A 22593-nucleotide genomic window follows, 5' to 3' on the forward strand; every position below is an offset into this window, starting at 1 on the left:
GGCCAAAGTCTAAAACACAGTCTAAAGTTGCCCATACATCTAGCGATGTATTATGCAGGAGAACAGAGGCGCCAAAAGGATAAAAGGAAGCTAAATGAGCTTAAAAACCAAATTCTTGGTAAATAGAGGAGGTAGTGGTGGACTTACCTCCTCCAAGTAGACACACAACGACTGTAGTAAAGACAGTCAATATATTTTACTTATGAACTCCAAATATGCAACGCGTTTCGCAGGTTTGATCCCGCTTCATCAGGCAATAACAACGGAGCAATAGCATATGTGGTCAGTAGAAGAGCCAGGCACCTCTGATTAACTGATCTGATCAGAGAGAGATCTGTTGGCTGCCCATACACCACAGGCCAATTCCCAATCAATTTCAGCATGAAATCTCTCAGGAATAAGCCTTGTGATGCTACCTCCTGGCCCCTTCCTCCTTCCCCAAATGTTAATGTGCCCCACCCCCTGGTGAAAATCTCCCTTGCTGCTCCCGGTCTTGTCCGTTGCTTCCCCATGCGCGCCACGTTGTTGCTGCCTACAGCATGTGGGGTGTATGTGACATCACACATGCGTCTGGTGGTGGAAAAGCAGCAAACGAGATTGGAACAGAAGCACCTGGAGAGTCATAGCAGCTGGAGCTTGTGAAATTTGAATGCAAAGGCACCAGGAGAGCACATTTACATTTGGAGGGAAAGCAGCCAGGGGGTTTTGTCGCATTTGTTGATCCCTGCGATATCGTATATCGTTACCATCGCACACTCAATTCACCACATCGGCCTGAGATTTTCCAGCATGCTCGTTCAATACATTTGACAGATTTTGATTTTTGAAACTGGTCAAATCCTCAATCGGTCATGCTTGTTGCGGCACCAATTTTCATCCGATTCAATACAATTATTGGATTAGATAATTGATTAGGCCGCAAAATCGATGGCTGTATGGCCACCTTAAGTTACGGGCCAAATTGTTTAAAGAGAATCTGTATTGTTAAAATCGCACAAAAGTAAACATACCAGTGCGTTAGGGGACATCTCCTATTACCCTCTGTCACAATTTCGCCCTCCTCGCCGCATTAAAAGTGGTTAAAAACAGTTTTAAAAAGTTTGTTTATAAACAAACAAAATGGCCACCAAAACAGGAAGTAGGTTGATGTACAGTATGTCCACACATAGAAAATACATTCATGCACAAGCAGGCTGTATACACCCTTCCTTTTGAATCTCAAGAGATCATTTGTGTGTTTCTTTCCCTCTGCAGCTATCTTCCACTGAAGTGTCAGGCTGTTTCTTCCTGCAGAGTGCAGACAGCTCTGCCTGTATGTAATTCCTCAGTATGTGAAAGCCCAGCCAGCTCAGAGGAGGATTTATCCAGCTTGTAAAAGATAAGAGAAAAGAGAGAAGCTGCCCTAATCTAAATAATACACAGGCAGTGTACAGAGAGGGGGCTGGAGGGGGGAGATGCATCACAGAACCACTACACTGAAGAACTTGGCAGCCTTCCAGACACAGGCTGACAAGTCTGACAAGAGAGAGATAAGTTGATTTATTACAGAGATGGTGATAGTAAAACGTGCTGCAGTAAGCCAGAACACATTAGAATAGCTTTTGGAACTTGTAGGATGATAAAAAACAGGATGCAATTTTTGTTACGGAGTCTCTTTAAGATTTAACATTTATTGAGCACTATTAAAGGACATCCGAGGTGAAAATAAACTAATGAGATAAACAATTGTATCTATCCTCCTCCTAAAAATGACTTTTTTTTAGATATCCTACAGTTTTATTTTATATTTAAAGGGTCACTTAAGTCTTTTTTAAAAAAAATGAGTTTTACTCACCTGGGGCTTCCAGCAGCCCCCTGCAGCTGTATAGTGCCCATGCCGACTCCATCAGATGCTCCTGGCCCCGCCGGCAGCCAATTCCGGTTTCGGCGACAGTAGCCGACAGGCTGGGAACGCGAGTGATTCTTCGCGTTCCCGGCCACAATAGGGCCCTCTATGCTGCTATAGCGTGGGCACGATACACCTGCAGGGGGCTGCTGGAAGCCCCAGGTGAGTAAAACACTTTTTTTTTTTTACAGAGACTTAAGTGTCCCTTTAAATCTAGTTTTTAGGTTTTTACTGTTTCATTGTCTCTGTCCAATGACACCTTCATTGAAGCAAGCTAGAGCTCAAATCTATGAATTATTGATCCTTTTTATCTCTTTCCTGCTCTCAGAAGCCATTTACTAACAGGGAAGTGTTTTCTGGCTGTAATTGCTAATCAGTGAGGGTTATTCTATAGTCTGACCCAGTCAGACCCAGACAGAAACTGTCACTTGCATACCTGATGTTTGATTCTTTCAGGCAGAGAAAGAAAAAAGCAACACAGCCTAGTTATTTGTGCGCTGGGTACTGTACTTCCGTCAGTTGGGCCAGTGTACGCAGGAGAAGTGCGCCCTCTACGTATATCTCCAGCGGCTGCTAGAGAGATACGCAAACAGCGCACTTCACTTACGTCAGACTGGCTCCAACTGACAGAAGTGCGAGGACCCGATTTCAGAGCTGCGGGAAGACTGAGGACGGCGGTTGGGAGCGATCCATGCGCATGGGGCTGGAGAAAGCCCCAGGTAGGTATAAAATGTTTTGTTTAATCCAGCTCTGATACATTTTAAATGGAACCTGAAGTGAGTAAAATTATTTAAAATAAACACATGATGTAGCTGCAAATGGATATTACATACTAACCTCACAATCAGTTGCTCTCAGAGGCTCACCATTTTCTTCTTAGGCCCGGTTCACATTAGCGGTCGCCGTCCGGAATCGCCGTGCCGGAGCCGGACCGCATGCGGAACGGACGCACGGCATAGCAATGAAAGTCTATGCGTCCGTTCACATGCGTCCGTTTCGTCCGGACCGGAGCCGGACCGGATCCGGACTCCGGCATAAGACCCAACATGCGCTATTTTTTGGTCCGGCTCCTCCGGCAGACGTATCCGGAGCGGAGCCTGACTGTTGCATCCGGCCTATACAAACCAATGAGAACCGGAGAGCGCACAACACACTGGCTATAAAATCCGGACGTTCTACCCCACTTCCTATGCATTTTGGATGGGGACCACATGGGCCCAGCGTTCACAGAGTGGAGCAGCAGCGATTTCATGCTGGAGCTCTTTGGCAGCAACATGTCTGATATGTCTGATAACGAGTAGGTGAACAACAGGAAGGAGAGAATTCCCAGGTATACGAGTAAAAAATTATTGGATCCATGGTCCCAACTGCAGTCTCTGTATCCACGGATGGTCTCCACACGTCCGCCTGTCTCCAACAATGACCCCAGAGCTTCTGCTGACCTCCCAGACCCCAGGTATTTATACAGGTTGTTATCTCTTTAAGAAACCGGAACCGGACCGCAACCGTGTTCATACCGCACGGAAAACGGATGCAAACGGACCGGATCCGGATAGGAACCGTATTGATCAGGTCCGGTCCGGATCCGGTGCGGTCTGGACATCCGGTGCGGTTTTGTGAACGGGGCCTTACAGTGATCCCTTCAAGTTCTGACAATATTTTGTCAGAACTGAAAGAGAACCTGTACTGAGTAAAATTATTTAAAATAAACACGAGGTAACTTCAAATGAACATTACATAGTTACCTTGCCATCAGTTCCTCTCAGAAGCTCACCATTTTCTTCTGACAATGATCCCTTCGGCAGGGGTCACACTTACCGGCTTTCGTACGGGTTTTCTGCACAGAAAAACTGACTTCAACTGAGAACTCATGTTAATCAATGAGCTAGGTCACACTTTAATGCAGATTTCTCATGCAGAAAAAAAACTGGCATCTTGCGCAATTTGTCAGTTTTCTCTATAAATTACATTAGCTGTTGTAAGGTAGAGGTCACATTTGTCTTTCAGTTTTTTGAAAAGTGTAGAAACTGAAAGACAAGTGTGACCCCTGCCTTCCAGTTCTGACAACATTTTGTCAGAACTGAAATATATCAGTTGCTGTCAGTTATATATCAGTTGCTGTCAGTTACAGCTGAGAGGAGAACTGATGTGTCCATGTTTCCCTATGGCTCAAGTGGGCGATATTACAGTTTAACTGTGTGCTGACCAGGAAGCTGTTATGGGGTAATGGCCATTTTCAAAATGGAGGACGGAGAATTCCATTGATCACAGTGGACAAACAGGACGCAGGAGAGGAAAAATAGATTGAGGAGTAGACTACACGGGAGGTAAGTATGACTTGTGTATGTTTATTTTGACTTTTAATTTTCAGTTCAGGTTTTCTTTAAACTAAGCCTAACCTTAACCCCCAACCTTGGCCGATCCTCACATGTAATCGTCACCAATAGTTACCACTTAACTATACAATAGCTGAGCATCGAAATGAGAGCAGACATACAGTGCCACATAGCAATGATAGCGGACACTCAGTCATACAATAGCCAAACACCAGGTATACAATCCCTGAGCATCGGCTACACAGCTGCCAAGCGCCAGCTACACAATAGCCAAGCACTGGCATTCATCTATACAACAGCCCAGAGTTGGTGCCCAATGTAGTCACCCTGCACTGCAGAGCCGCAACTTTGTACTGGGGTCTATGGTAGCCAGGCACCCCCATGCCCAAATCACCTGGCCCATTCTGTTCTTCTCTCTGTTAGATTGCAAGCCCCTCCACCCATTGTTCCCTGCCTGTGCTGTACTTGTTAAAAGAAAAAAAAATACTTGCAATGTCTTTACAGTACTAGTACTAGTTTTTACTAGGCATTATCTATGCATATACAGTATTTCTGAACCTGCACTACGCACAAACTGCTTATGGAGTAGTTACCCACCATTAGCTATATTATACAATGTAGGAAATAATAAATAAAATACAGGAAAGATGATGGCACTATGTAAATAAATAACATAACACTCTGAATAGGCATTTGACAAACGAAAACCTCTATATATTCCATTAATACTTGTCAATACAGAAAACGTCTCCCACAATCCCTTTCTCTACATACAAGTTTACTAATGTAACCACAAGATCCCTGTTCTATTCATCGCTGTCAGCTTCTGAACTTAGTTCACTTGGATACTATGCTGCGGGCCAAGTTCTCTGAACCAAGTACTGTCAATTCAAGAGCACTTAAAACATTAAATGCCGCTGGGGCACTTAATGGTATCAATAGCAGCAACAGGCACAGATATAAACATATCAGATGAAAGTGCAGTAAGCTTATTATTATTATTATTATTTATTTGTATTACCTTCCATGCTTTGTACAGTGTTCAAGAGAATTCCAAAGGAAGAAGTCTTGGATATAAGAGTATAAAGAAGAACCCTTTTCCACTGAAAATTGTGATTGGAAATGCAAACTCAATGCAATGCGATCACAATTTTTCTATTTTACAGTAAGAATTTTTTTTTGCTGGATTTTCATGTGTCTGTTTTGACTGCACAATTTAATTTGTGTTCCAATGGTCTGTGTGGAAAAAAAATGCAACACAAGAAAAAAATGCAGCTTTCCCCATGTTAGCAGAAAAATCAGATTGCATTAGTACTATAGGAACACCACGATTACCATCTTAGGCCTCTATTCATAAAGCATTCCCTCATGCGTTAATGCTCAAAACAGCTGACTTTACCGACCATTTAGTAAAGTGTCCATTCATAAAAGCTGTTTCCGCATGAAAAGCTACAATTCCTGAGCAGTGCGGGAAATTACCGCCTTGTGCGGTGATTATCACAACACATGTCACTAATGTCAATTCATAAAGATTAGAGCAGGCTGTTTAGATAACGCAATAAGCCAGCGGATAACAGCCAAGCTAATAGAGACAGACCTCCCAGGCAGCCGCAGTAAAAGCAGAGCAAAAAATGCATCCCAGAATACCAAGGCTGTGTTTTTTAGCCCCTTGGGTACCTGTTTTCAGGTAAATTTCACATCAGAAAGCCTGCATGTGTAACATTTCTTGAAGATCTTCTAAGCTGTGGCAATTAAATAGATTGTTTAGAAAGACTAATAGACAGATTCAGAGAAGATTCAGGGCAAGGAGAGGCAGTTTAAAAAAAATGTACATGTAAAGGGATGCTGGGGCTGCCTCCTTTATAGTAACTCTGTCTCTGCACAGAGAAAGTGTAACAACTCAGGCAGCACAGAGCAGTAGTTTTCGGCGCTGCTAGATTTGGGAGCAGCCAGCGCCGCCATAGACTATAATAGGAATCAGTCTATAGCGGCGCTCAGTGAGTAACGTCGGCGCCGTCAGAAGACGGAGCCAAGGTTGCTTAAAAATCACAATAATTCGGCCTCCAGCAATCGCTGGAAGCTGAATTATTTCATTCCCCACCATCCATGGCGCCCTGGAGGGGGAATAGTAATTAACACGGCCGGGACTTGTGCAGAAGCAGGATCAGCCTTATACCGGCTGTATCCTGCGCCCAAGTCTACCGGCGCCGATTTCAAATCTACTCCAGCCAGCACCGCTAGTTTAGTGCGGGAATTCCGTGACCTTTTATCCAAGTGTAAGAAATTTTATGAATTAACACACAAAAGTCTAAAATACCGATGCTGTGTTTTCCCTCCAAGATTTTTTTTTACGCAAATGTTTTATGAATAGAGCCCATAGTGATCATAGTGCGCCTGTGAGTGCCCTTGTGATCATAGTGCCCCCAGTGCGCCTGTGCAGTGAAAAAGATTGCTGAAGGACTGAAGGATCCCATCGAATATAAAGAAAACAGAGAAGCGGGAGGGGACCCCAAGGAAAACGAGCAGCACCAGGACACTAAGTAAGAGGTAATGTAGCCCAGCTCAGGACCTCAAGCTTACACCCCCCCCCCCCCTCCCCCCAGTGACCAGGCTATTTTTCATTACATAGGGCTGTGCAGCTTTGTTAGGGTCTCTGATCGCTGCTGCAATCTTTTTTTTTTTTTTTTTATTGGCAACAAAAGAGAGGCTTTTCCCTCCCTCCCTCCTCCCCCCCTGTGCCATAGGATGGCAATCGGCACGGCACTCATCCCCGCCTCTCATAGGCATCAGCCTATGAGAGGCCACGCATTGGGAGCCGCTCTGAGGGACAGCCGAGTGTCCCGCGTACAGTGCTGCAAGAGATAGCAGAGCTGTACAGTTGTAAACAAAGGGGAATTCTTTCCCCTGTCGGCTCTTAACAGCCTGCTAGCCGCGATCACGGTGCGGAGCATTCCCTGTCAAACTGCAGCTCCCAGGACTTGACGCCAATCGGCGTTAGGTGGTCCTGGGGCTGCCGCCGTGGTCCCGCCCATGGGCGTGACGCGGTCGTTAGGTAATTAAGAGCCCTTTCATATATTACCACATCACGTTACAATACTCTCCCCCCACCACAGCTTGTCACAGTAGCCATGAAAGTCTGTAAGACAGACCACAATGCAATGCAACGGAAATGGCCCGGCCGAAGCTGCAGCGCATTGCCGAGCAGTGCATGTGGTACCAAGTGGCGCACAAGTCTATGGAAGTCAATCGCAAATTGAACAACTTTTACAGATTGTTGCGGTAGCTGTGTGCATACGCAGACCAGGGAAATTGAAGTAACATACTTCTTGTCCAGCAGGTAGCATATCACTGAGTAGGGGGCGAGGCTATGCAAATGTTCCTTTTGGGGCAGTCTGCCACAGGAAACAAAGTGAAGGTAATGGTGCGATGCACGGTGATAGGCCTTTATGCAGCGCACAAATGCTGCACACAAATTGCACCACACAATGGGCTTGATTCACTAAACCATGATAACTCAAATATCACACCTTATCAAAGATATCACACCTTATCAAAGTTAACACGCCTTATCAGAGTAGCATAGCGAGCGCTACGAACCCGCAGGGGCTCAGGGCAGGACAAGTGCCATTGCCAACTAGTAGGCATAAGTTCGTAGCGCTCGCTATGCTACTCTGATAAGGCGTGTTAACTTTGATAAGGTGTGATAACTTTGAAAAGGTGTGATATCTTTGATAAGGTGTGATATATTTTATAAGGTGTGATATCTTTGAAAAGGTGTGATATCTTTGATAAGGCGTGATATCTTTGATAAGGTGTGATATTTGATTTTTGGCAGTTTAGTGAATCAAGCCCAATGTGTGAAAGGGGCCTAAATGTACATCACTAAATACACAGGCAAAATGCTTGTCACCTGACACAGTTTGCTAATAGTCATTATATCTATAGGCACACTTGCTGAGCTGCCTGCTGAGCAGCTTTATCTGTCCTACGGAGAGGGGAAGGGGAGTTCAACCATTCCCACTGTGAGCTACAGCAGAACCTACAATAGATCCCCAAAAAGATTTTCCAGCACTGCTAAAGAGGAAGAAGCTGACACCAAGGAACAGCTGTACATGTGGTAGTCTGTGACCTGACATAATCATCAACAATCATTTCGGAAAAGGAAGATTCAGCATGTGCAAATGTGTGGATAAAAGAGAACAAGGAATGCTTTGATCAAATTTAGGTATGTAAGATTCCTGCAGTATCAAGCTGCACACAATTTGCATTAAATCTGCATGCAAGCCAGAATTATTAGCATCTTGTCCATTTCAAGTAAAGCTGGCCATACGTCTACAGTTTTCCACCCAATGTTCAAAAATGATTGATTCCGCTCTGAAAGGAATCAACTCAAAAGGAACTGATTCGAAACACCACACACAGCATATCAATACTTTTAGTCTATTTCTGTTCAAAATAAAAGAAATCTGACTGATTGAACATATTAAGGAATCGTTTCCCATCCAATTCGTTCAGAGTGATATGGGCACCATAAGTGGATCACAGTGACTCTAAAGCCTGGTACACATTTTCTATTATGATTGGCCAATTGCTGACCAATTTTTCCACCTCTATGTAGTATGAGGGCCCATTCACACTAAAAGATTGATTAGAGTTTTTTAAAATTGCTCCCATTCACATTCATTAAAATTGTGGAAAAAAATCACGCATGCGAAAACTGCATTGATTTCGCCGCAATTTTTACCGCAATTTTAATGAAAGTGAATGGGAGCGATTTAAAAAAAACGCTAGCCTTCTATTTACCTACAGCCTGTCATTCATTCTGGGCTCTCCCGCCTCTGTCCCCCCTCGCTGTCCGCCTCAGGGAGCTTCCTCTAATCAGAAGCTAAGCCGCCACCTGGGAGGTACTTCCTGGGTGGCGGCTTAGCTTCCAATTGGAGGAAGCTCATGGAGGCAGACAGCGAGGGGGGACAGAGGCGGGGGAGCCCAGAATGAATGACAGGCTGTAGGTAAATAGGAGACTAGCGACAAGCAGATTGTCGCTAGCCTGGTGATTTTTTCAGGGGGGCACAGCAGACCCCGGGGGGTGGGGGGGGGACTAGAGGCAGCAATAGAGAGACACAGAGGCATGTGATTATGCACAGAACATGACTCTGTGTCCTCTTAAGATTTAAAATACCCGCCTCCGGTTCTCTTTATGCTAAGTACACACATGAGATAAAAGTATTTGGAAAATGAAAGATCACAGACCAATTTTACCACCTTCCATGTAGTATGAGAGCCATACCTACACAGTCTATTCTATTAAGCTGCGTACACCCATCAGATAAAAATATTTGCAAACTGTCAATAGGTTTGTCAGGGAGGTTTGAAAGACTGATCTTTCTAAAGATACTACATGGAGGGTGGTAAAAATGGTCCTTGATCTTTCATTTTCCAAAGACTTTTATCTCAGGTGTGTACTTAGCTTTAAAGAGACTCTGTAATTTAAAAAAAATCCCTCTGGGGGATACATACCTCAGGAGGCGGAAGCTTCAGGGTCCAAATGAGGCTTCCCCGTCCTCAATAGCCTGGGGGATCCTGCGCTGGGCTCTGGCTCCCCCGAAACCTCCTCGACAAGCCGGCTTGACAAGCAGGGACACTTACCTCACGCGATCCAGCGCAGGCGCGATAGCGGCTCTTCGTTCGGGTAAGGCGGAAATAGCCGAGCAAGATCATATCCGCTCTACTGCGCAGGCGCAAAGGACTCGCAGTAGAGCAGATCGATCAGGCTCAGCTATTTTCACCTTAGCCCAAACAAGTAGCCACTAGTGCGCCTGTGCATCATCGCGGTAGGTAAATATTTACCTCGCCGCAGTTCAAGGTCCCGGCACTCGAACCAATGGACGAAGGAGGACGGGGGAAGCCTGGTTAGCATCCAAAGGCTTCCCCCTCCCAAGGTAAGTATCCCCCAGATGGGTTTTTTTAACTACCTGCGGGCCGACGCAGTACGATTCTACGGCGGGCAGGTGGCGCTGTGGTTCTGACTGGACGTAAACTCTACGTCCCACTCACCGCGCGTCCCTGCCGTTCCCACCACTCTCTCCCCGCCGAAATGTGCTTGCCCTGTCGTCTCTATGACAGCAGAGCACTGTGAGCCGGTGCAGGAGCCGTCTTTATTGGCTCCTGGCCCTGTCAATCATGTAAGCCGTTCCCATTGGCTTACATTGAGTGACAGGGTCAGGAGCCAATGAAAGCGGCTCCTGACCGGCGCACAGCACTCTGCCGTCATAGAGACGGCAGAGAGAGCAGCCTGCGCCGGGGACAGAGCGATGTGACCGGCGGGAGCGACGGATTTTAGCGGCGATTCACCACCCCTCAAACAGGTTATGTACGGGGGTGTACAATGCACAATTAGGGGGAAAGAGGCGCCCTGGTGTGTATAAAAGCTTCTAAAACAGTTTAAAAACGAAAAGGGTAACGAGGTGTCTTACCTCAATGACGAATTCTTTCTATCATACAAAAGATTTTTATGGCTCCCTATGCTGACTGATTCTTATCATTTGGCACTCTTATTGGCCTGAGGAGGTGGGCTTAGACCCGCGAAACGCGTTGCCTGTGCTAAATAAAAAATGTTTGTATGATACAAAGATTTCGTCATTGAGGTAAGACACCTTGTTACCCTTTTCGTTTTTAAACTGTTTTTAGAAGCTTTTATACACACCAGGGCGCCTCTTTCCTCCTAATTGTCTTTAATGTGTTGGTATGCGTTAGTATGCTTTTTTTTTATCTCCATAGCAGTGCATTGTGGAAAAAGCTTTCAGTTAAAATGCATATAGTAGGAACTGAGCCATAGGAAAACATGGATATTACTTTGAAAATCAGTTGTCTTTCAGTTATAACGAAGAGCAACTGGTTAAGTGTAAAAGGGTCTTAAAGGGGTTCTTTCGCAAATGAGGAAAAAAATAAAAAGTGGTTTATGCATAAACTATTAAACATCCTTCTAAAATAGTGTAAAACGTTTTTTAAAAAACATGAATGGTTTCATCAATACAACAATACAATGGTTTCATCAATACAACATGTAATGTAAACAGTGACGGATGATGGACTAGGAGGCTAATCTATTTGTTAGGGGTGTTTTTTTTTTTACTTTCATTTCACAACTATAACCATAACCATATCATAACCAGAATTTGATTCGATTCATTATTTTGATTTGAGTCAATAACACATGTCCAATTCATGATTACATGTTGTATTAATGAAACCATTCATTTTTTGTAAACTTTTAACACTATTTTAGAAGAATGTTTAATAGTTTATGCATAAACCACTTTTTAATTTTTTCCTCATTCGCGAAAGTACCCCTTTAACTACTTAACCACTTCGCCATATCTGGACGCATATATCCGTCCAGATAGGCAGTGGTGCTGCAGCCGTGTGGTGCGCGCGATCGGGCGCGCGCCCACGCGCGCTCCCGCTGCCCCCCCCAATCAGTGAATGGGAATATAATTCCCCGGCAGAAATACCGACGCTTTCTCATCAGAGAGCGTGGTATTTCTGCCCCCAGGAAACTTCTTCTCTTCATTTAAGTTCCTAGATGCGACATCGTTCGCATCCAGGAATTTTTTGAATGTGGCCATCTTGTGGCCAAATAGTAAACTGCACCCACATACCTGTATTGAATAAAAAATACATTATATTACATCTAAAATTGGCTATTTACCTCCCAAACTAAAATTACCCAAATACATTTTTGTATTAAAAAAAAAATAAAAAAAATTACAATAAAAAAAAAAAACTACATAAATAGTTACCTAAGGGTCTGAACTTTCTAAATATACATGTCAAGAGAGTATCTTATTAAATTTTTTAAAATTATAAGCTTGTAAATAGTGATGGACGCAAATTGAAAAAATGCACCTTTATTTCTAAATAAAATATCGGCGCCATAAATTGTGATAGGGACGTAATTTAAATGGTGTAATAAGCGAGACAAATGGGCACATAAAATGCATGGGTTTTAATTACTGTAGCATGTATTAATTTTAAACTATAATGGCCAAAAACTGAGAAATAATGATTTTTTTCCATTTCTATCTTAATCTTCCTGTTAAAATGTATTTACAGTAAAGTGGCTCTTAGCAAAATGTACTACCTAAAGAAAGCCTAATTAGTGGCGGAAAAAAACGAGATATAGATTAATTAATTTTGATAAGTAGCGATAAAGTTATTAGCGAATGAATGGGAGGTGAACATTGCTCAGGATGCATAAGATTTTCGAAGCTGTAGGCTGAAGTGGTTAAGGACCAGGGGATTTTCCTATGATCGGTGCTGCGTGGGCTCTCCAGCCCGCAGCACCGATCAGGATTGAGCCAGGGTGACCAGACTTCCCCCCTTTTTTTCCCACTAGGGGGATGTCCTGCTGGGGGGATCTAATCGCCACCGGCTATTTCTGCTTAGCGTGGGGGGGCTCTTCTAAGCCCCCCTCTTCCTCAAAGCCCCCCTCCGCAGCGATTTCCGCCCTCTCTGCCCTTACCTGCTTCTTCCGCAGGCTATGGGCTGCGCAGGACGGATATCCGTCCTGCACTGGATAGGCTTCCGCCTATCAGATGCCGGCGATCCCTGGCCAATCAGAGGCCGGGGATCGCCGATCTCCTTTACGATGATGTAAATAACGCGTGAATACATTTAGCCTGCGAGCCGCGATCGATGGCTCGCAGACTGTTCACGGAGACACCCTCCGTGAACTGACATAGAGCGGCCGTTTCCATGGTAACACCACTTCTACCTGCCGATGCCTATCGGCGTTAGGGGGTCGTTAAGTGGATGGTGTCAAATGATGCTAAAAATGTTTTCCACTCAGTGAAGCAAATACCTCAGTAATATGACAGATACACTACAGGAAGGGGTCTGTACTGCAAACATTGTACTGTCGCCATGGTTGCAAAGAAACAAAATCTAAATACCCTGATCATTTCAGCTGACATGTAAAGTTATTTGAAGAGAATCTGAAGTGAACATAAACTTATGAGATAAGGATTTGTATGTGTAGTACAGCTAAGAAATAGAACATTAGTAGCACATAAACCAGTCTCATATTGTTTCCAATACGGCTTCACTTGATATCTATACAAAAGAGCTTCTCAGAGGCTACAGTGCTATTTTCTGAGGCACTTATACTTCAAAGAGACAGTGACAGGCAGCTTCAGATAAGATTTTTACTACAGAAAAGTTTAAAGGGTCATTAGCCCTACTCTGTTTTATAGGGGGGTGGCGTGCAAACGCAACTTCAGCTAAAGTCGCCGGATTATCGGAGCCACCAGCGGGACCATGGAAGGGAGGAAGAGGATGCCGGGGGACCTTGCGGGCTACAGGGGGCTAAAGAAAGACCCAAGTGAGTCCAGATTTTCATTTTAGGCCACTGCTTGGGGTCCCTTCAATAACATTACATTGCAACTTGACTTGTATCTTGTATAGTTTTGATAAATGTTATATAATATTAGGGGTTTTACTTTAAATAGTCTTCAGCAAAACTATTTTAGTGATTATCAGCAAATTGGTGCCTCGGGAAGATGACTACAATCTCTGTTGCTATAACAATCATGCATAAAGCAAATAGTATATAAAAAAGTCTGAGGCTGGGGGCACACTAGTAGTGCAGAAAACCATGAGTTTTTTGCTGCCTTTCTGTAAGCGTTTGCGATTGTGTTTTGCGTTTGTGTTTTTCATGTGTTTATAAAATGCATTTTTTACTAATTCCCCTAATCAATGGACTAAATTATAGTAATTTTAAAAAAGAAAAACGCATGTAAAAATGCATTCCTCTGCATCTCCATTGAAATACATCATGTGCATTTGCCGTGGTTTTTAAAAATTAGGCAGCCAGTTGTGCATTTTCAAAAGCGCACAATGTACAATGCGCATATATGAGTTTTTACATGCAGCCCATAGACTTTCATTAGCAGCAAAACACTAGCGTTTCTGTCTAGCCTGAAGTGTTTTTTGTTTTTTCTGTAACCTCAGAGGACTAATCAAAAATGCAGGCGATAAGACACACAGAAAACTGTGTAGACAGGAAATAACACTTAGAGGAGAAACTGAGGATGCATCTCTCTGATGTGGTACTTTCCTAAAGGAGAAAAGACAAAAATTGGTGCAAGGCAAGAGAATAGAAGAAGCTCAAACAGTATTTGAGGATCAACATTTTAGTACAGAATGAAAATTATTTCTAACAATAATTGGCTATTGAATTTCCACTTAAAGTATACCTGGGGTGAGTTGGGGTCAAAAAAGAGAGATGGCTAGGAACAGTGGCGTAGCTATAGATCAGGCTTTCTCAACCAGGGTTCCCTCTAACCCCAGGGTTCCTTCAGTACTCTGCAGGGGTTCCTTGGCATTTTCCCCATCGTGGAGGAAGTGTAATAAAGCACACTAAAATAGGGGATACCGAAAAAAAACACTAAATTGGGGGTCAAAATAATAATGAGCCACACCTACAGTACTTTTAAAGTCCATGCCTCCTGCAAAATAAATGCAGGGGTTCCCTGAGATCCAAAAATGATTTGCAAGGCTCTTCCAGGGTAAAAAGTTTGAGGGCTCATTTCCACTATCGCGAATTCGCATGCGTTTTTCGCATGCAAATTCGCATAGCAATACAAGTGAATGGGACTGTTTCCACTTGTCAGGATTCCTTTGCGTTTTTCTGTGCAGAAAAAATTCGCATGGCAGAGCCATCAGAATTCGCATACCGCATACCGCTATGCAAATCGCATACAATGTATTTAATAGGAAATTCGCATGAGGTTTCGCGTGCGAATTTGCATGAAAATTCGCATGCGAATTTTTACCGCGGCGATTCGCACCGCACAAGTGGAAATGCAGCCTGAGAAAGGCTGCTATAGACCATGGGGCCTCATAGCAAACCTTTCATGGGGCCCTCAGATGTAGGCAGTCTTAAAGCAATGCGACCTGCCCCTACCCTATGGATATGAGTTCATTAGGCAATTTACATTCTCATGCAACTAACACTGCACATCGTTCTTGGGCACTGAAACAAGGTTTCAATGGAGGAACACAAGAAAGTTAATGGTGAATAAATGAAGTACCACCTGGGCCCCCTATGCTACAGGGCTCCATAGCAGCTGCTATGGCTATTGCTACGCCCCTGGCTAGAAAAAGGGCAGCCTGTGGATCCTGCAGTGCTTGTCGGATATGTTATTATTGAGGCCACGCTCCCTGCAATATATGATTGCAGTTGTACTGTCTGTGCAAGTACTGCCGTGCCTGTGCAGTCCAAGAGTGGCTCCATACTTCTACACAGGCACGGCTGTACTTGCGTGTGTGCGAACACATTTGTGCACAAACAGAAGCGCAGCCAGGATCTTAAAGAGGGAAAGGGAGGTGAGGAGGGCACGGAAAGCCGTAGGATGATCCAGAGTTCCCTCTTCTGTCTTGGGTTCTTTTCAACCACATGGATATCAATATTAGGACAGCAGACTAAACACATCCACATTTATAATCAGTTGCTAAACAGAAATGAATAATTGCTTGTTTTTTTTTACCATTTCCTGCTGCACTAATTCCATCAAAACAGCTGAGGTGAGTGCTACACAAAGCAGGGTAAAGTTATCTGATTTCTCCCTTTTCTGTACATAGCGCTGACATCGCTAGCTCACTACACAGGCAATAAGACAGACAACAGAAATCAGCAATGGAGAAGAAGTACCATTGGAAAGAAAATGTGATAAGCATATTTGTTACTGCAAGATGCAGATAGCCCCACATTCATTAAGGCAAATAAACTTTTTTTTTCCCAGTTTAAAATGTTAAAATGTATTTTTCTAGTTCATCACAACAGCAAACTGGGAGTAATTTACGGAGACATGCAGTGAACAGCAATAAACTCAAACTGCATTCAAACAGCCAATGCAATGGAGGGAAACATTTTTGGCCCCAAACTCCTCACATAATTGGATGGCAGAAGTTAAAAACCGCTTTATTTTCACTGCAGGTCTCCTTCAGTTGTTCTCCTTCAGTAAATTGCTCTCCAAGGAGAACTGACTGTGACACACAAATAATGAGTTATTTCACTGGGCACCTGGCCAAAAGAGAAATCTCCAGGAACAAAAGCTCCCAGGGATGATTATTATATTAGATAAAAGCAGAGCAAGTCCCTAGAAATGAGGCAACACTGAAAGCAAGGTTACCATCTGATTCATCCAGTCCCTTTTCCTTCCACCACTTCATACAAGACTGCCTCAATTGTGGGATCTCATCCACCAACTATCCTGCGAGAGTTTCCTCACCTCCTCCCCTGTGCAGAGCCTGGGCATCTTCTCTCTAGTCATCAGTCACACGGGCTCCTGACTGTCCCCAAGGCCCCTCCCCCTCCTCCACCTCCAGGGCCCAGTGCCAGAAACTGGGAGCCTTTGTTTACTAATCTCCATGGCAACTCAGAACAAAGCCAGCGTTCCAAGCCTCTCTCTGAAAAATGGACAGGATTGGATTGATGGTAACTACGCCCACTTCACAAGGACTGCACGTGGCCATCGAGGTACTGCTGCAGCTGCGTTGCGTTCTGCGGCTTCTATGTAGACAGTTCAGTTGTTCCAGGTGGTCGTTTAGATTGCTGTATGACACGCTGGGACTTGCAGTCCCACAGCTGCTGAAGGGCCACAAAATAGCAGTGCGTTCGATACGAAAAGGCAGTCTTTTAATAAAATATAATTTAACTGGACGGAGTACTGATGGTCAAAGGGAAGTTGACAATTTTTGAGTTGATGCTTTTATGTTATTTTCAGTTTCGAAATGGATAATCAAAACCATCAGCTACTGCGTTTGAGTAAACTGATTCCAAGGGGCATCGCTGGCATATATTTGCATAAAAGTAACAAAAATAGCACTACATCTACATAGCATTTTATGAACCCATTTCTAGATGGATGCATAGCTCCCAACTGTCCCTTTTTCGGAGGGACAGTCCCTCTTTGGTAGCCTGTCCCTCTGTCCCTGTTTCCTCCTCATTTGTCCCTCTTTCTATGTAAATATATATATTTCTCTACTAAAAAATGTGTTTGACTCTAAACTTTATTCCCATCCTTTAAATGGATATATTATAAATTTTAAAATGTTAATATGAAGGAAAATTGTAACGCTCGGTGAAGCACAGAGAGGTCTGATTACCGGGGATCTGCAGTATCACGGGAAATACAGACGTATACCAGATTATATGTGATCTGCAGTATCACCGATAATCCAATATACTAGCTAACCTCTGGTCACCTGAGTAGAGTGTTGTGATTGGTGCAACAGTAATACAGAGGACAAGCCTCAGTGCAGCAAGGAGAACTGCACAGGTTCCTTCCGCAGGTCTGAGCTCTCCAAGACGGGAGGAGTCAGACTGACAGTGGGAAGGGAAGTCCGAAAGTGACACTCAGGCGGAAGTGTCACTAACAGGACGGGGAACCGCCTCCAATCGTGAGGTCGGACAAGCCAGGTCGTAGACAGACGGACAGATAAGTACAATATCAGTAGGCAAAGGCGGAGTCAAAGTACAGGCAGGGTTCGGCAACGGGGTGTCAGAAATATCGGGGTACAAAATCAGGAGGCAGAGGCGGAGTCAAAGTACAGGCAGGGTTCAGCAACTGGGTATCAGATATAACGCGGTACAAGGTCAGAGTTCAGGAGGATAGTCGAGACAGGTAAAGGTCATAACAGATAATCACAATCAAACTAGTACTTTAAGCTATCAACAGAATCTAGCTTAGTGTAGGATTACAGCTCCAGCTGGTCTCGGCACACTAACGGATCTGACTACGGATCTGGGTGCTCCCACATATGTGAACGCAACGCCAGACGGGGAGCAAGTGAACGGCCAGCAGTATATATACCTGACCCTCTTCCCAGCACCTCCCTAAGTGCTGAACCAATGGGAAGAGGAGTCAGAGTCAGCTGACCAGCCTGGTCAGCTGACTAGTTCTGTGTAACATAAATTCTTCCTGAGTGCGCGCGCGCGCGTCACTCTCAAACCTGAGGGACTACGAGTCCCAGCCACAACTGCCCCGCTCTGCGGTGTCTCCGCAGCGGGGGTATGGGCACTAACCGCCGCGTCCAACGCGGCGGTTTCTGCGTGCCCTGCAGACGCTTGCACGGGGACAGCCGCCTCATGCTGAGGAGAGGCGGCTGCCTCTCCGTGTGTGTAGCGCGTCTGTGCGCGGAAAGAGCCGCCTGCCGCTGAATCATGGCGGCGGCTCTTCCGCGTTCTCACAGTACCCCCCCCCCCCCCCCCCCCCCCGAGGAGTGGACTCCGGACAGCTCCTTCCAGGTTTTTCGGGATGTACAGCATGAAATTCTCTCACTAACTCGTCCGCATGCATGCGGTTCCCAGGTACCCATTGCCTCTCCTCAATGCCGTACCCGTTCCAATGTACGAGATACTGCACCGAGTTTTGTACAGTACGTGAGTCTATGATCTTCTCCACCTCATACTCGGGTTGAGCATCGACTAAGACAGGAGGAGGAGGAGGAGGAGTGGGGCCCACCTGGACTGCGGGTTTGAGAAGTGATACGTGGAAGGACCTCACTCCACGCATGCTGGTGGGAAGATCAACGGTATATGTGACATCGTTGATCTTCCTAGTAACTGGGAATGGACCCACGAACCTGGGACCAAGTTTGTCAGAGGGTTGTTTCAGGGTCAGGTGACGGGTTGACACCCAAACCAAATCTCCTGGTTGAAATTTCCACTCTAACGAGCGTCTCTTGTCTGCCTGACCTTTCTGACTCTGAAATGCTTTAACGAGATTATTCTTGATGGTCCACCACATGTCCTTAAACGACCTTTGCCACGCCTCCAAGGCTGGGAACGGAGTGGCCGCAACTGGCAATGGAGAGAATTTAGGCAGTTTACCTGTCACAACCTGAAATGGACAGAAACCTGAGGACGAACTCTTTAAGTTATTGTGGGCAAATTCTGCATAAGGTAAATATTTAACCCAATCACTCTGTGCCTCGGCAACGTAGCATCTCAGAAATTGCTCTAACGATTGGTTGACCCTCTCCGTCTGGCCATTTGTCTGTGGGTGGTACCCCGAGGAAAATGACAATTTCATGCCCATTTGGTGACAGAATGCCCTCCAAAATTTCGAAACAAACTGGACTCCCCGATCGGATACTATGTCTTCTGGAATGCCATGCAGTCTAAAGATATGGATGATAAATAAATCGGCCAGTTCCTGGGCCGAGGGGAGTCCTTTCAGAGGCACGAAGTGGGCCATCTTACTAAAACGGTCAACCACCACCCAAATAACTGACATGCCTTCAGATCTCGGAAGCTCTCCCACGAAATCCATGGACAAGTGGGTCCATGGTTCACTCGGGGTGGGCAAAGGCTGCAAAGTACCCACAGATGCCAGCCGGGAGGGCTTGCTTTTCGCGCACACCGCACATTCCCTGACAAACTCTTTGCAGTCAGCGGCTAGCGACGGCCACCATGCACATCTGGCCACGAGATCTTGCGTTCTAGACGCTCCAGGATGTCCCGCGTTCTTATGAGAGTGGATCATCTCCAAGATCTGGAGACGGAATGGTAACGGAACAAATAATACCCCGTCTGGTTTTCCTTCCGGGATATCCTGCTGAAAAGGACTCAAGGTCTCTTTCCAGTCCTCCCAAGTCTCGGTGGCGGCTAACACCACACTTCGTGGGACAATGGTCTCGGGAACAGAGGGCTGTGCTGTCTCCGGCTCAAAACACCTAGAGAGTGCGTCTGCCTTGGTATTCTTACTACCTGGCGTATACGTGATCAAAAATGTAAATCTCGAGAAAAATAGCGACCATCGAGCCTGCCTTGGGCTTAACCTTTTAGCCCCCTCGATGTATTCCAGGTTTTTGTGGTCGGTATAAACCGTGATAGTGTGCTCAGCTCCCTCTAGCCAATGACGCCACTCTTCGAAGGCCAATTTGATGGCTAGGAGCTCCCTGTTGCCTATGTCGTAGTTTCTCTCTGCCGAAGAGAACCTTCGGGAAAAATAGGCACACGGGTGTAGTCTACCCTGGAGACCAGAACGCTGGGACAGCACAGCCCCCACCCCGATCTCCGAGGCGTCTACCTCAACAATAAACGGAAAAGAAGTGTCCACGTGTCTGAGTATGGGTGCTGAGCAGAACAACCCCTTTAACTTAGAAAAAGCCTGTAAGGCCTCGGGAGACCAATGAGTGGTGTCTGCCCCTTTTTTAGTAAGGCTAGTGAGAGGGGCGACTACTGTGGAGTACCCCTTAATAAACCTTCTATAATAGTTCGCAAACCCCAAGAACCGTTGCAATGATTTTAACCCCACCGGCTGCGGCCACTCCAGGACCACGGAGACCTTGGCAGGGTCCATAGACAGACCTGAGGTGGAGATTATATACCCCAGAAAGGCAACCGACGTGACCTCAAAAATACATTTCTCGAGTTTGGCGTATAACAGATTCTGCCTCAGTTTGTCTAATACCATCCTGACATGGGTTCTGTGTTCCGGGAGGTTGTTAGAAAAAACGAGAATATCGTCTAGATAGACTAAAACGAACTTTCCCAACACCTCCCGAAAAACCTCATTGATGAGTTCCTGGAAGACGGCCGGGGCATTACATAAACCAAAGGGCATCACCCTATACTCGTAGTGCCCATCAGGGGTATTGAAAGCCGTCTTCCATTCATCGCCCTTCCTTATACGCACCAGGTTGTATGCCCCCCGTAAATCCAGTTTTGAAAATATCCTAGCCTCAGTAACCTGTGTGAACAAATCGTCTATGAGTGGTAACGGGTAGCGATTCTTCACTGTGATTTTATTGAGGCCACGATAATCGATGCAAGGCCGTAAACCCCCGTCTTTCTTTTTAACAAAAAAGAACCCTGCCCCAGCGGGTGACCGGGACGGCCTGATGAAGCCCTTTGCCAAGTTCTCACGGATGTACTCCTGCATGGCGAGTTTCTCGGGGCCAGATAAGTTATATAAATGGCCTCGAGGAGGCATACAACCGGAACGAAGGTCAATGGGACAGTCAAATGGGCGATGCGGGGGTAATTTATCCGCGGCCTTGGGACAAAACACATCGGCATAATCTGAGTATTGTTCCGGTATACCTTCCACCTGTACCTTTGTTAGACCTAATGTCAGTCTCCCCAAACACTGCTGGAAACAATGAGGTGACCATGCTGTCAACTGTCCTGTGGCCCAGTCTATCTGCGGGGAATGAACCTGCAACCAAGGCATGCCTAGGATAATAGTGGAGGTGGACATGTGTAAAACAAAAAATTGTAACTGCTCCCCGTGCAATACCCCTATGGTGAGCTTCACAAGCGGAGTCTGTGACAGGGGACGATTCCGCTGCAAAGGGGAATCGTCAACTGCCGTGACCTGAATGGGGGGTCTCACGGGAGTGAGTGGTAGACCCAACTCCTGAGCAAACTCAAAGTTCATAAAGTTAGCCGCTGAGCCGGAGTCAATAAAAGCTTCAGTGGCGACAGACTTATCATCCCATTTGACCGTACAAGGGAGAAGTAATTTTTCTCTTTAAGGGGTGAAGTTTGTGTGCCTAGGGTGTCACCCCCCACTACTCCTAGGCAGACCCGTTTCCCGCCCTGTTGGGGCAGTTTCGCACCCTATGTCCTGCCTCTGCACAGTATAGGCACAGTTGTTCCGTCATCCTCTGCCTTCGCTCCACCTGGGTCAGTTTTGATCGACCAATTTGCATCGGCTCTGGTGGAGGCAAGGCCAGAAAGGGCGAGACAGGCGGAGATGCTGTTACAGAGGACGCAGCAACCGGTGCCGCGTACGAAGTCACCCTGACACGGTGACTGCCCCTGGCCTGCCTCTGATGGCGTAGCCTGCGATCTACTCGAATGGCCGATGATATGGCCTCATCAACTGTCTTGGGCTCGGGTACGGTTAACATTAAATCGGAGACCTCCTCCGTCAACCCAGACAAAAAATAATCCATTAGGGCGAAGTTATCAAATCTAGAGGTGACTGACCACCTACGGAACTCCGCCGCATAATCCTCGACCGAACCTCTGCCTTGCCGCAAAAGTTTGAGCTTCCGCTCTGAGGACGCAGCAAGGTCAGGGTCGTCGTAGATTATGGCCATGGCCTTAAAGAATTCCTCTACCGAGGTCAGAGCGGTATCGGTAGGAGGCAGGTTATATGCCCAGGACTGGGAGTCCCCAGTCAACAAAGTCTTAATAAAGATGACCCGTTGGGTCTCAGTCCCCGAGGATCGGGGTCTTAACTCGAAATACGACAACACTCTACTCCTGAAATTCCGGAAGTCAGACTTGTGGCCGGAAAATTTATCAGGTACAGGCATACGTATGTCATCACTATGAGGGGATCGCACTGAATCAAC

The 22593-nt window shown here is 45.7% G+C and overlaps 1 protein-coding gene across 3 annotated transcripts in view; it reads right to left on the reverse strand.

Moving 5' to 3' along the window:
• The window catches only part of AGBL3 (AGBL carboxypeptidase 3), a 357981-nt gene that overhangs the window by 259695 nt on the left and 75693 nt on the right, over nt 1–22593 (reverse strand). For 2 of the 3 annotated variants that reach the window (XM_068277557.1, XM_068277555.1), the window contains exon 1: nt 16512–16646. The exons of the other annotated variant lie outside the window; for it this stretch is intronic. The gene's annotated coding sequence lies outside the window, so the exon portion shown is untranslated. Of the gene's footprint in view, nt 1–16511; nt 16647–22593 lie in introns of those variants that run through there. 3 annotated transcript variants of the gene reach the window in all.

The sequence above is a fragment of the Hyperolius riggenbachi genome, chromosome 3 (genome assembly GCF_040937935.1).
Source record: "Hyperolius riggenbachi isolate aHypRig1 chromosome 3, aHypRig1.pri, whole genome shotgun sequence".
In the NCBI taxonomy this organism is placed as follows: Eukaryota; Metazoa; Chordata; class Amphibia; order Anura; family Hyperoliidae; genus Hyperolius; species Hyperolius riggenbachi.